Source organism: Paramormyrops kingsleyae, chromosome 4 (genome assembly GCF_048594095.1).
Source record: "Paramormyrops kingsleyae isolate MSU_618 chromosome 4, PKINGS_0.4, whole genome shotgun sequence".
NCBI classification, from domain to species: Eukaryota; Metazoa; Chordata; class Actinopteri; order Osteoglossiformes; family Mormyridae; genus Paramormyrops; species Paramormyrops kingsleyae.
The window spans coordinates 32677792-32692748 of NC_132800.1; the positions used below are offsets into that span (position 1 = coordinate 32677792).

General features: G+C 44.0%; 1 long non-coding RNA gene across 1 annotated transcript; it reads left to right on the forward strand.

Moving 5' to 3' along the window:
- The first annotated feature begins 4724 nt into the window (after positions 1-4724).
- LOC111845980 (uncharacterized) lies at positions 4725-8175 on the forward strand. Its single transcript, XR_002838784.2, has 3 exons — positions 4725-4875; positions 7457-7544; positions 7628-8175. It is a non-coding gene; the product is annotated as an uncharacterized lncRNA (long non-coding RNA).
- Positions 8176-14957: the final 6782 nt, after the last annotated feature.

Consider the following 14957-nt stretch of genomic DNA (forward strand, 5'->3'; position numbering starts at 1 on the left):
GGTGGAACAGTCCCTTTTATGCACCTATGACATATGTCGTTGTGACAAGGACACCAAGGAAACAACATCGTGTACGCCTTTTTCCTCTGAATTGAATGTGTTTACAAATAGATAAGGCTATTATGGCTCGCTTCAGCGACACATCTAATGAAGTTAAATAGCGGGCATATCTTTCATAAAGCACCATTATTCCGTCCATACAGTGATGAAGGTGGCTGTAATTAACTCTTGTTGCACTACAATATCTCACATCATCGAAAAAACACACATAACCCTGATTTTTTTTTTCTGAATTAATTACCTCTACAGCGCCATTTATATTACATGTAATAAAAAATATCAATTGTACTTTCATCGCTATCGGCTTGGATGAAGCGTATGACACTTGAAGTTCATTTTATTTGCACATCTCTGCATTAACGACTCCCTCATAATACACTGGCAATATCTGAATTCGGTGCCAGTTTTCAATACTGTGATTTGTCAGGTTACAAAGAACCATTTTGTTTTGCAAACATAACACACTTACTTAACTTATTCAATGTGCATCGAACTGCTTTGGATGCTGCTTTACATTCATTGGCCACCAGGGGTCTCCCTGTTCATATTTTCTTCTGACACAGTTTGTCTGCTATTTCAGGGGAGATGAGAAATCACCACGCCCGCCCCTTGACAATGTTATTTTCTATTTGATCAACTGAATATGAAAAAATAACATAGCTACCCAAATCATGCTGCTGACGTCTTAATCCACGGAACAATCCCCTATAGTTCTTTTATTTAATAATAAAAAAAAAAACAGTCCCATGTAGTGTATTTGAATTTTAACAGATAAGAGGGTGCTATCGATCCTAAATTTTCATACTTTAATATTTTCATGCTATGCGTATTATTTAGAGTCTGGTTTGAGGAACAAAGGTCATTTGTCCAAAGGTATACTTTTGTGATGGCATCCCGCGGGAGTAATTTGGTTACTTGGTGCTCGGATATCGGTGGTGCTGTGTTGAGCGGGATCAGCTGCTCAACTCTGTGAAACACCTCCCCCCCATCCCCGCCCCCAAGCCCCGAGACAGCGTCCTCCACGCTTAGGTGTTAAAATGACAGAAATGTCACTTTTCACAAATCTTTACAAATGTGGCAAACAATTATTTTAAGTATGTGGTAATACTGCTTTTTAGAAGTTGTAAGTTGTAAATGAAAGAAATGAGAAAATTCGACTTTAATAAGCAACAGAAGGATAGTTACTATTTACTTTGCTGTTAAATGTTTTGAATTGTTACTGACACACTGTATCAAAAAAAACGTATGAATTCAGAAATGAGATCTGTGGAGTTAACTGTATAGTCTAAGAGTTTTTTTTTCTCTTCATAATAAAAGGGCGATAAAGCCCGTCTCTAAAGCACCATTCGTCCCGTCTTCCTTTCCATGGCTGGTGTCCTCGCTTCGACCGCAGGCGTTTGTTCTCGCTCCCCTGAACTTCGGCTGGCGCCGGCTTGTTCTCGCGAGATTTCCTCTCGTCCATGTTTTTATTTTTTAATGGCGTGGCTGGTGCGCACGTCGATGCCTGCTATTCCTGCATGGTTCTCGTCATCCTGCCCCCCGGAAAAAAAAATCATTTTTTTTAGTGCAGATGAAAATTAGCAATTATAAATCATTGAGAGGGATGTGTTGAGGGGGAAGTTATTTGAGGCATATAAAGAGCTAGTCATGGTATCAGGGGAGCTCTACACACCCCTGTAATAGTGGGCTGCTGGTGAGACGGTGATGTCGACTCAGTGATGATAAGACCCTGGGGGCCGTGGGTGTTTTTTTCCCAGGTTAATCTGCGTCGGCCATCAGTCGTGAGTTCGTTATGGCTCCGGCCCTGGTCCGTGCCCCTGTGAAATGGGCCACTTCCTGTGTTTGTGTGAGATTTCCTGTCGGCACGACTTAACGGCACCTCATTGTGGGCCGCCTGGTACTGGGCCGTGGCCTCGCTGGGCCGCCTGGAGTGCCACGTTCTTTGGCAGGAGATTGGCCGCTCTCTTTCCACCACTCAAGTGTGCTGATTAAGGAAAGTTTCAGCCAAGTCCACAGGGCTGCGCGGGTCAAGGCAAATTCATTTGTTATTATCCTTCACCGTACAGTAGCAGCAAATAAAAAGCTTTTACTCTCTCGCTGAGACTCTTCGGGATGGTACCGGCCTTACACATACCACTCTTTTCCGGCAGTCCGTCATGTTCATTTAGGACCATGTTTTTACGGAGCGGGACCGCAAAGCATTTCCATTCTGAAGCAGAAAAGCAGATGGATTTTTTAACTCGAGAACCAAGACCGGTATGATCAAACGAGTCACCACGGACACCCGTTTGAACTTCCGTGTTTGGAAGAGCTGGCGTATTGACACGGTTAATGATTCTGAATGCTGTTCTAACAGGCCGTGCTTGGATCTGATAACAAACAAAAAGTTGCAAAGCATTGTGTGAGGATTTCCCCACATCTGTTTTTGTTGTGTTTTTCGTTTGCAGAGGCCAGAGAGATAACGAAACCTGTGTCCACATGCAGTCACACGCTCACAGTCACACGCTCACAGACACACACACAGAGGATTCTGAAGTACCACTCTCGGTGTCAAGAGCCCAGTGCGTCATTGCATATTCCATCGGTTTAATGTTTCCTCCTGTACTCTCACCCACCTGCAGGCTGCTGATACACAGCAGACCCCCCCCCCCCCCCAGCACTCTGCCCCCATTAAGATTCCTGCCATTCTATTTCCAGAGGCCGTTATCTCTCCTGCTTCAGTTCCCTCTGTTCGGCTGGGTTTCTGGGGAACAGAAATTCCAGTGTGATGGACACCTAGCAGCTACCCCCCTCCCCCCTCGCCCCCATCTGGGCTCCCGCGGCTCGCATGCTCCGCCAAGGACACGGATCATGTCTTAAGTCATCTCTGTAAGGTGGAAGAGCAAGTCAACGGTGCCACCTGACCTCTGCAAGAGCATCGAGCAGACGCACAAACTCCGCCCATTGGGCGTAGCCTCCTTCAATCTCACAGGAAGTCCCGCCCCACTGGATGTACCTGAGCATGCTCAGAACAGAGCTAGGCACTTAAAGAGCCATTGAATGGGAATATGTCCATATTTATGAGGTTTACTATAAGCCACCCCCACTGATGTTTGATGACGTTACCGCATTTGTGAAGGGACACAGATTTGTCAAAATAAACGCTGCATGTCACCAAATCCGGCTGACTGTCCCTTAAACTTCACGTGTCCTTTAACCTCAACACGTCCTTTAACTGTCTATTTGTCCCTTACCCTGCGCATACCTTCGCATGTGTCTCTTCCACATTCTGTCACCCTGCGGTCCTGCGTGGCTCTGCCCCTCCGCTGCACGTTGTCGCAAACGCCAAACCTCGGTGCCCAGCCCTCATCTCGACACAAACGAAGCTTCCCTCACCCCCACACACAGCAACGGCCACCTCACTGTAAAAACAAACCGCAAGGGCACCAATAAACTGCCTTATACGACTGAACTGAAACGGCAGGGCGCCCAGGTGCCGCTCACATCACTTCCTAATAAATGTTTCACGGTCTCTAATTCGCTTCCTTTCGTTTTTCCACGTGTCCACTTTGATGACCTCGGCTGCATAGCTGACTTTGGACACTAGACTGTTCCCCGTAACACTCCCCCCCCCCCCCCCCCCCCCCAGGTAACTCAGGAGCACACTTTCTGGGTTTTCACTGTGAGTATCATTTAAATGCTTCTTCATTTGAAGACCAGCCTGTTTTTTTTTTTTCCTCCTCAGTCCCAGAGCAAACACCCCTGTCCAAACGTTACAACTCCCACTAACTATCAGCTTGTTTTCCAAAGCAAGGTCACGGTAAATGCTCTTTTTGTACACTGTGTATTCTTTGGTAAAACTTTTTATGAATCCAAACCGCCTGGAATAGTAGGTGTTAAAGTGGACTTATCATGACCAAAAACCAGCTACGAAAGCAATTCTAGGGGAGACTATTCTTAAAACTTTATTTCTTCTATGTCATTCTTTGACATTCCTTGTCCTTTTTTTTTATATAAAAACAATGTTTTTCTTATATTTTCATCTATTGATTAAAATACATAAAGCTGGCTGGACAAATGACTCTGTTAATCAAGCTCAATAGATTTGTACACAGTTATACAATTCAAGAGTTCATTTGGAATACAATTCCTCTCTGAACATTTGCTTCGTAGTGTATTTCAGTCGCATAAATATGATTAGTAGAGTAATTGATGCATGTAACCTTTTGACCACTAGAGGCCACTTCTGTCACCCAAACCACAAATCACTAATCACGGGTTTGGAGGTTTGATCTTTACCCCACAGAACTATTTTTGTTACTTCCAAAATACTTAGTGAAGGTAGTAAACCTGATAATGTGCATAATAATAGTATAACGAGAAAATGCAATTTAAATATGTGCATGTTTATAGTGCGTCTATTGCCTGTATAATTTTTTTTGTGTTATAGGCCTACTTTAATTAAAACAGACTATGGCTTTTAACGGTCTTTTTCTTCTTCGCACTTTCTCAATTGAACACTTTCTGTATGCTAATAATGTACAGCATGCAAGCAACACTTTATGCAAATGAACAACTTTAACACTAGTCCTTATTATGTGGAATACACTACACATACAACTGCATTGTTCAATTACTTTTCTTACAGTTTAGAGATTTTTTCCAGTATCCCTTTGCAGACCAAGGTACAGCCAGCAAGGACAACTTCTCGCCAGATTTCTGGATGTTAGCGGATTTATCTGCAGGTTCTATTACGTGTGACATAAAACCACGTGTCATTATAGTCACGATATCAACAAAGGAAATGGGGCCAGCTGATTGGGCGCTACACCGGAGGTAGGAGCCGCTTTCGCCTGGACGTCTGTGTGTTTGTTCGCTGAAGGATGGAGAAAAATACGAAAGGAGCACGGGTACTCAGGGCAGCCGGGAAGACAGCAGCAAACAGCGTCTTTTAAAAAAGAAAATACGGGCAAAAAAAGAGGCGGCTTGTTAGCTAACAGAGGGGACACTATCCGTCTTAATAGATCACAGGCGATTGTGGCGGCCGTGATTTGTGTGGGTAACCCCTTTATGGTTTGCTTGCATACGGCAGAGAGAGTTTTGTTACTACTCATGGGAGAAGACTTCAATGGTGACTTAGTCCTAAGGAAAACAAAATTTAGCTCTAGCGATTCCTAAAATGGCTCTGTTGTACCTTAATTAGTTATTAGCTTATTTGTTTGTAGCTAAATGAGTCTGTTACTTAAGCGTCGCCTTGTTTAAAATCTGGTAACACTACTTACTTAATGCATTAATTAACCAGACACAAGTGTTAGTTATGTACTGATCCCATGTTCGTTCCTCATTAATCAGTCGGAACGATTCTTGTATTTCATGCAGTCACTATATATATTTGTTCATATTTATTAACTCAGTTGCTATTCAAGTACAAAGTTAGGCCTACTTCCCCCCCAACAAAGTGTTACTAAAAATTCTGTGTAGCCATTATTTTGTTATGCATGTATATAATTGTAAACTGTTATCTTCTGGTAAGACTAGTAATGCATGAGCAGGACGTATAAGGCAGCTGTGAGATTTCTTGTTAAACCGGGGTTTTGTTAACCTTTCAGAGCCTTGTAACCACAAGTCACCCCACGGTTTGTCCCTTTCGGGCTTCCGTACGCTCTTAGCCGCATTGGAGCAGAGATGCGACTGAGAACTCCGGGTTCGCTCCGAGACACTGGCGGGACACGGGATCAGACAGATTGGAGGGAGCCGTCACTTTGAGTTATTTCGGGAGGGGGGGGGGGGGGGGGGTGAAATCAGTTGCATTTTTCTCAGGCCGTGACTAAGTGAGCTGAGAGTATGCTGTGCACTTTGCCTGCCAATCTCCACAACCTGTCAGTATTCGAAAAGTCACGCTGGACCACTGAACAAAACAATATGCAAAAAGACATATACCTCTTTTAATATTTGAAGGAAAGTAACATTTTCCCCCTCTTTTAGGGAAATGAGAAAGGATGGGGATTTTTTTTAGTGTACCAATGGGAGCAGTAAATGGAATGCATTTTTTATATCTTACAAAACCCTGTCTAGCTCAGTGCTTCATAATGGAGTTTGAATAAACAGATATCACACACCATTCACTCACACATGCACATCTATGGGCAGTTTAGTTACTCCAATTAGCCTCAGCATGTCCTTGGACTGTGGGGGGGAAACCGGAGTACCCGGAGGAAACCCCACGATGACACGGGGAGAACATGCAAACTCCACACACATGTAACCCAGGCGGAGACTCAAACCCGGGTCCCAGAGGTGTGAGGCAACAGTACTAACCACCACGCCGCCCCCTATATTTTTCATGTTGCGTATTTATCTCAGTGAATCGAAAATGAAGTAAGCAAATAAGGTGTCTGAAAATGCAAAGTGGGCAATTAGCTGATGACTGGGCCCGGTGTTAGCACTCGTGCTACGTCACAGTCCAGCTAAGTGCAATGTGCTTCCGGGTGATAGGGGTCTTTGGCCAGCAGGGCAGAGGTCTAGGGCAGATGGGGAGGGCCAGGTCCCGGGTTGAGCCAGAGGATTGATTGCCCGGGGAAACCCCTGGCAGCCCACCCGCACGGGGTGGCCCTCCTACATCAAACGCGGGCTGCCGGAATGATATATGAGGACGGCCATGCAGCACTTTCAACTGTCGCCCTGGCCAGAGGCAGGACCCAACCTTCAAAGGACCAATCCCTTCGCCAGATTAAACACAGGGGGGGTTTCTGCCAAATGAGGGTCGGCCCGGCTACCATCGTGGGGCCGAGAGTGAGTGGTTTACACCAAGATGGCCATCTCGACCACGGCACTCCTCGCAGCACTGAGGCCATCTATCTTCATGACATTCTTCACGTAAACAACAGGATTATATGGTCCAGAGTCCAAGTATTAGACATCAGGAGCAACCCTTTAGTCTCCTGTGATCGATGGAACGAGACACACAAGCGACTTACGATGTTATTTAAAAGTATTTGCCCCCTTCCTGATTTCCTCCATCATTGCATAGGTTGACAATGTCTCTTTTTAGATCTTCAGAAAAATTCTAATATTAAATAAAAGGAATACGAGGGACAGAAAATATTGTTTTACATATTCCTTTTAATAAGTGATCCAGCAGTTCAGATGGTGTTTCACAGGCGCAGGGAAACTGTCCCTTTGCATTTGATAACTGAATGCACCACCCGTAACTGCAACCGTGCAATTCCTGTAAATGATTCTCAGTCTTCCACATCCTTGCGGAGGACATCTAAACTCTCCTACGCGGAAAGGCCCCGATTTGTGGATATTTGAGTGTGAACTGCTCGATTTAGGTCCTACCCTAGCATCTCAAATAGGTTTAGCTCTGGACTATGATTAAGTCATTCCAAAGCTATAAACTTTCTTTTTATGCAAGAGCTGCATTTCAGCTTCAGCTTATGGATGGATGACCTTACATTCTTCAAGAGGATTCATGGTTCCTTCAGCGGAGGCCAGTTGTCCAGGTACTAAGGTAGCAAAGTATCTCCAAATCACCGCCAGCGGTATGAGACTCTTACTAAGGAATGCTGTGTTTGCTTTTTATCAGATATAATGGAACCCATGTCATTCAAAAAGTTGTAGCTTTGACTCATCGGCCCATGAACATTCTTCCGAAAGGCTTGGGGACCGTCCAAGGTGCTTCTTGGCAAACTTGAGACAAGGATTTATGATCTTCATTGTGAGTGGTGGTTTCAACCAAGGTACTCTACCAAGAAGCCCAGTTTGACCTGCTGTCATTCTAATTGTGGAGTCATGGAAACTCACCATAGTTGAAGCAAGAAAAGCCTATAGTTCTGCGGATGTAATTTTATGATTTATTTGTGACTGGATTATTTTATTTTGTACTTTTGGAGAGGTATTGGTAGACTGGTCGGTACTAGGAAGACATTCTACTGTTCTCTGTTTGGAGATTAAGGTTCTTTTTTAGACTACTTCTGAAATGTTGTTTTCCGCTGGTAACTTAATTCTAAGTAAAGTACAAACTATCTGTGAGTTATGTTGATAATTTCTAGCTATAATCAAGCCTAGCTGTGATCAGTAAGCTGACTTCTTTTAATGGGTTGATTTAATTAGGAAGTGGGGGGACAATTTTTTTTACACAGGAATATTGATGTTTGATAACTTTATTCATTAAAATGATTAAATAAGAAATGTAATTTTTTGTCCATTCAGGCACCCGTCTTCTGATATTAGATTTTATTTGAATATCTGCAGCCATTCAGTGTCAAACATTTGTACTGGAAGAAGTCAGGAAGAGGGGAGACTTTACCATGGCACTATAAAGCAGAGAAATATAAGCTTTTATCCAGTGGTGTCCATGACAGCGGTTACATAATGGTGACGGTTGTTTTTATGACGACATGTTAAAACTCTCCCCGATCACCTTTTCTTAAAGCCTCACATTTGCTCCCATCTAACCCGAAATGCACGTTCTGACTTCACATAAATGTGCTAAAAGGTCATTTAGCATTAGCTTTGAGCACGTCCCCCAGGGCAGGACGGCAAAAGTGAGTCCGACAGAGGTGGGTAATTCAGGACCAGAGAGTAAAAGTCCAAGATTTTGTTTCGACCAACAAGTTGAGTACTATGTGACTGTGACTTTTTATACTCCAGTCACAGTCACAGAGTACTCAACTTGTTGATTGAAACAAAATCTCGGTCTGGACTTTTACTCTCTGGACTTGAACTATCCTCTGAAGTCTAGTAAACTTATCATGCATGGACAACTTAAATAAACAAGTCTGTTATTGCTAGATACAATCATTCACAATTCTGTATGTCAAATAATCCAGGATTGACACATCTTTTCCTGCAAGGTCCAAAAAATAATGGAGAACCCTTCACGAATGTTTATCCTGTCAGACTTCGGTTCTTTTCTGTACAATGTCTTTCACCCTTGCAGTCTTATCTGCATATTTTGTAGAAAATTTGTTACCATTTTTTAAAAGGTCATAGAATCTGTCAGATTTTACTCCCTTTTGATCGCTACCATCAAAAATGAAAATATCTGATGACTTTGAGGTTACTTTTTCACATGTAGGTGAGACCCTGAAGTAATTCCACCTCCCTCCCCCCCCCCCATAGTGTCTCGCACTCACATCATAATCATGTTCATGATGCAACCCAGGACAAGTGGTTATAAGATGGTCATTGTGAATCACCTGTCTGTTGTTAAATCTATTCCTTCTTCATATTTCACCCCTATTGAATACATATTCTTTCCACAACTTTAAAGATTTACTCTGAATTACTCATAAATAACTGTCTTGTCTAAATGTGTTTTTTTCCCCAGAATCAGTAATTGCAACTTATTGGCTACCAGATTGATTTTACAGCTCTTATAAAACATACATTCCCCCCCATGCCCCTCTAAGCATTATAGAGTATAAATCTGGTTTAAGAATGATATATTAATTGAACAAAACATGTCATCCTTCTTCACTAAAGAAATTACCTGCCTTAATTTCTCTGAAAAACTTTTTTTTTTTTTCCTTTTGTTAAAATGGATGGAAATACTCCTTCTAAGGAAATTTAACATGTTTCCCACACTAAACTAAAGAGACAAAGTGTGTTTGTGTTTTTTTCTCCCCTTGTTTTGGTGAGTGAGAGAATTGGGACTTTTGGAGGCAATCGGAGCACTACCCCCTCGTAAAAATGTCAGATCCAGGCTGGACTGAATCCATCAAGCCACGATTCCGTCCTCGGGTCCAGCGATCTGAAACATTAGCAGCAATTTTATCACACTCTGATTGCATCCTCAAGAATTTCGTGCATTTATTTTTCTTTAAGACAATATTGCTCCTTGGAAAAAAAAAAGTTGGACTTGGGATAACATTCTTTGCTGTCTAGCTAAGAAAGAAAACACTAATTTGTATTCATTTAGGTGGGAGCAGATTTAGAAAGGAGAGGCGGGGGGGAGCTGGGAAGAGTTATGCAGTCGTGCTATTGAGCAGCTGAGGTTCAACGGCAAGTATAGTTGTGGAGGACTGGGACAGTATATTTGGTAGATGAAGATGGGAAAGAGGAGGATCAGACCACCCCCGCTCACTCCCTGTGGTACAGCCCAGGGGTAACAACTCCTTGTGTTATAATTCCCCCCAACCCGGTGGTACATTCCAGGGTGCTGGTACTGTGCATCTGATTGACAAGTTAGCTTGAGAATTCCGGGGAACTCATAGCCTTTATTCAAGGGCTTGGAGTTTATGGACCGTCCTTATAAGGTGACTGGACAGCTGCTTATACTGGTCTGCTGTTTTGGGGTTTTTACTGGGATTTCAGGCCTGCTGGAGAGGTTGCCCCCTGTTGCTGTGTGTGTTACGATTTCGTGATCAGTGACTCATAACCACACTGTAAAAACATTATCAGCAGCATGTGAAGGCCCATCCGCAGACATCTGACAAACCTACGCTGCTTTCACAACATATCAAAGTGAGTTCCAAAAAAGTAGCTAGCAGTGAATTTCTGAGATAAATCTCCCTCTTGGTGAATGGATATGAATCGTTGATTTTAGATCTTTATCAGCTTTTTTTTGTGGCATGAGGCAGAAGAAACCAAGGAATTCCTCATTACTACACAATACTAATGATCATAAGAAACTTACGGAACATTCTGGAAATACCGCGGATTGGGCAGAGCCTGGCCTGCACATTTTATGCTTCTGTTTGGCATAAACAAGAAGCACGATTTTGCACAATGTCATGGTAATCACAGCAGAAACGTGATCAAGGCTTAACACTGGATAATCTAATTAAAGCAATGATTTTTAATTCCAAACTTAAAGCGTTTACTCTAAAGTTAAACCATTAATCCATGACACATACGGTTGCATTAGGGTTACTGCTGATGTCAGTTGAACTGCGGTTCCCTGAGTAAGACACAGCTGTCTCTCTCTTTGTCTGTTTTTTGGCAGTGCAGTGATGAGCGTTACATTTCTGGCCAAAAAAAGTGAAAGGATTCGATCAGTTTTCCTATTTTGAGCATAAGTCAGATTCCCCGGATGATGCCCCCCCACTCTCCTGCCTCCCAACACTATCCAAACACAGAAGGATAAAATATGCTCTGTTTAACAGGCCTTTAGAGATGTTCATTTGTATGTATTTTTTTCTGCTTCTGCAGTGTGGTGATTTAGGTGTTTGTAATTGTTTTGCATGCCTCTAAAAAAGCGTGCTATTATTTGGACAATTGCACTCGCCTCTCCTTGAACTCAAAACACAGATCTATCATCGAGGTGAAGTGAGCCCTTCATCACGGCCCGGTTTTATTTGGGTACCTAAACACGGCATATCCTTGACGACAGACTCTCGGACGCAGAACGGTGGCTTAGAACGTTTAGATGTGAGCGTCAATGAGCTGACTTGATTTCTTCCGCTAATCCGGGCCCAACACAGGCCCCGTGACGCCACGCGCTAGGCCCACTCCCACCCTCCTCGGCGGCCCGAACAGGAACCAGAACCGCATGTACGGAATTCCCTGAATTCCCCCCCCCTCCCCCACCTTCTGAAGCTGCCCATCTGTCTCCGTTCTTTAAGCGGTGTTGCGACGTAGCCGAACGCGTGCAAGTCTGCGAATGTGACTGGCCGTTAGCAAAAGCACGCTGGAAAGAAAGCCAGCTGTGAGGATAAATATTTATGTGCCGGGCAAAGGTCTTCTTCGGAATCTCCCATCGGGATGAGCCGTGGGGGGGGGGCACAGCTGGACAGTACTTGGTGAACCTGGTGGCTGGACTGTACCATCAGTAATGACCCCCCCTGGCTTCTCTTCGCCCTTCAACCTCGCATGACCACTATGAAGACCAGAACACGGTGCACGGGAGGCCCTGACCTGCGATGCATTGCCTCGACGTGCCGTCTCCACACTGAGGCACCAGGACCCAGCTCGCTGCCAAGTGGGAGTCTCTCTCCAGCTGAACGACCCTGACATCATCCACTCTTATTCACCAATGACTGTTCCTAATGAACGCCAAGCGCAGCTAATTTAATATTCTGGGAAGATTCGTAACAAGCAGAGCCTGTCACCACTCGGGCTGAGAACGTCAAACTGGAAAGTTCAGTTTTGTGAAACAGAACGTACATAGCGAGGGGGGAGGAAGAAAGGTTGTTGTTTTTTTGTTTTTTTTTGATCGACGCACCAAATGAGGTTAAGTTGTTCGGCCAAGGATGTTCTCATTTATGGAGAACCGTCTACAGAACAGAATTTGAGGATATTTGGAAAACACGATGATCTTGGGATCTGAATTCCACAGGCACACACACATGCAATGTGCATGCAGACAGACATGCACATGCATACACACACACACACAGAGTTGCTATTTGTATCTTTATGGAGACTTTCCATTCATTTCTGTGGGTATAACCCTAATCCCAACTATGACAACCTTAACTCCTAACCTTAACCATAAGTAACCAAACAAAATACAAGACCTTTGGCAATTTTAGTCGTTTGCATTCACAGACTTGTATAAAATAGAGGTTATCATATAAAAGCACACTCACACACAGACATGTATACACACAGTCGCACACACGCGCACGCACACACACACACACGCGCACACACACACGCGCACACACACACACACACGCGCACACACACGTCCCATGTTCGGGCTTTCTGACACACTGCAACCAAAAGCCTTGGCTACACTTAGCCCCTAATCAGAGCTCCCCAGGGGGCTGTTCCGTGGTCCTGACCGTGATGAACACCCTAAGATCCAGCCCCCCCCCCCCCTCCCACATTGCTAAGCAGTGCGGGGGTTGTAGCTGCTGATCGTGGCTGATCTTCGCTGAGTTTTCTGGCCTCGCCGGCTGTGCCAGGCACCTGCAGGCACGGCGAGAGGGGTGGAGCCAGACCCAGCCGGCCTCAGGGGGGGGTGCCTCAGACCGTAAATAACGGCAGGTCCTCCTCTCTCCCTCTTCCTCCTCCTCCTCTCGTCTCCCCCCCCCCCCCCCCCCAAGGAATCTCGACTCCTGCTCCAAAGCAAACACAGCAGTCGAGGTCAGTGGAGTGCTGTGAGAATGCTTCTAGCTCTCTACCCCCACTGGGGTCCTCCTGCGGAGGGAGGGGCTACAGGTCGCCCCTCCCCCACAAAGAATGGGAGCAGTGGTACTGGGGGGCCAGACAAAGTCATGAAAAAGTGTACAGGCGTGTATGTATATATATATACATATGTGTGTGTGTGTGAGAGAGAGAGAGATGATAGTCATACATATATATATAGGATCCCCTACAGGGAAAAGCAAGGACACCAGAGACAAAAATTATTTGGACAAATTATCCATGCTGGAGTGCTGACCCCAAATGCCACCTCCAGCCTTGTGCATAGACAGAACCAGTCATGTTTACTGTGTAACTGCGAACCCCTGTGAACAGCTCCATGATTAGAAATACCGTGAAGCCCACGGACATTTGTGAGAACGTCATTTGGTTTCCATATGTAGTTTGGCGATTGCACTGCTAATAAGAACAGTCAAGAACACATTTGTGAATAATGTCATTCTGCACACTTTATCGTTTATGCAACACTGAGACAAAAGCAATTCTAAAATGCACGACAGAATTAAAAGTGACAAGCAGCATATAACATCACCACGCAATGCATTTATTAACTGTAGGTGGACACAATGTTAGAAGAACTATTCAGTTCCTTTATTTGACTAAATACTTAGTTTTTTGGTTTAATATTAACTAGTGGAGTAAAAGCCTAATACTGTACTGACACGGAAGTTCATTTCTATACAGGAGATTCATCAGTAAACAATGCAGTTCTGAACTATAGTTAGAACTATTGAACATTGGTTTGTCAATGCACAACAGGAAGTGACAATGTTATCCAAAAATGTGGCGTTTTCGGCTTCACGTGGAAGCATCTGGTTTAACTGTATCATTCCTGTTAAGATTTTATACTTCTGGCAAACATTTCCAATGACTCTTTCAATGTGGGCTCTTAAATGTGCAGTTTTTCTGGTCCCTATCTCCTGCGGCTTGCTGACAGTGACGTTTTGTGAAAGCTGGGGGCTGGATCTCTGTACACGACATACCAACACGTTCCTGTTTGTAAACATCCCGATCAGCTAAGACCTTTCTGAAAATGTTGAGGGCAAACGTGTATATATAAACGGAGATATCTTGGCGAAAGCGATGATTTCGCATCTCACCCCTGCAGCCCGGACCATCCGATGGCCTTTTTTTCCCAGGTAGGAAATCTTTAAAAAAAAAAAAAAAAACTTGCCGCGTGATTAATTTTACTACCTTTCCCATCGTGGGACTTTTTATTGCAGCGTTTCACACAACACAATCGTACCAATTTTACCAATTAGAAAAGGAAACAAGTGAAAGGAAAATGCTCCGAATTGAATACATAAGACACAAGTACACAATACCTCAAAAATGGCATTTTACCCAAGATGCACTTTGGTGATCTGCCAAAGTCCAATAGGCCGAATTCGCAGATGGTTAAGACCCCCCACTATTACCTGCATTGTAAAAGAAGTGAAACAATTACCAGTTTTCTTGGTGGTGGCCACCTTAGTAAATCCCCCTGAGAAAGTAGAGCCAGTCCTGTCCAGCGGTTTGCCAAGTTGCTGCCCCCTCTGTAGAGGACGGAATAGGTGGTTGTTTATTAGGTTGACTGGGCCTGCCGTTAGCTCCTATCACCTTACAGTACAGTTAGTCAAATCTTCAGGCTTCAAGGAAGGTATGCTTCTCCAGTTTACCTGAATTGGACACCAGTAAACAAATATTAGAAACACCAATACTTTTTCATAATCCTAGGTCTTCTAAATTGAACTATATTACAAATAGTGATCCTACATGGTTTAGAGACATATAGTTTTGGCAGTTTAACCATCTACAGTTGATAGAATGATAGCAAGTGA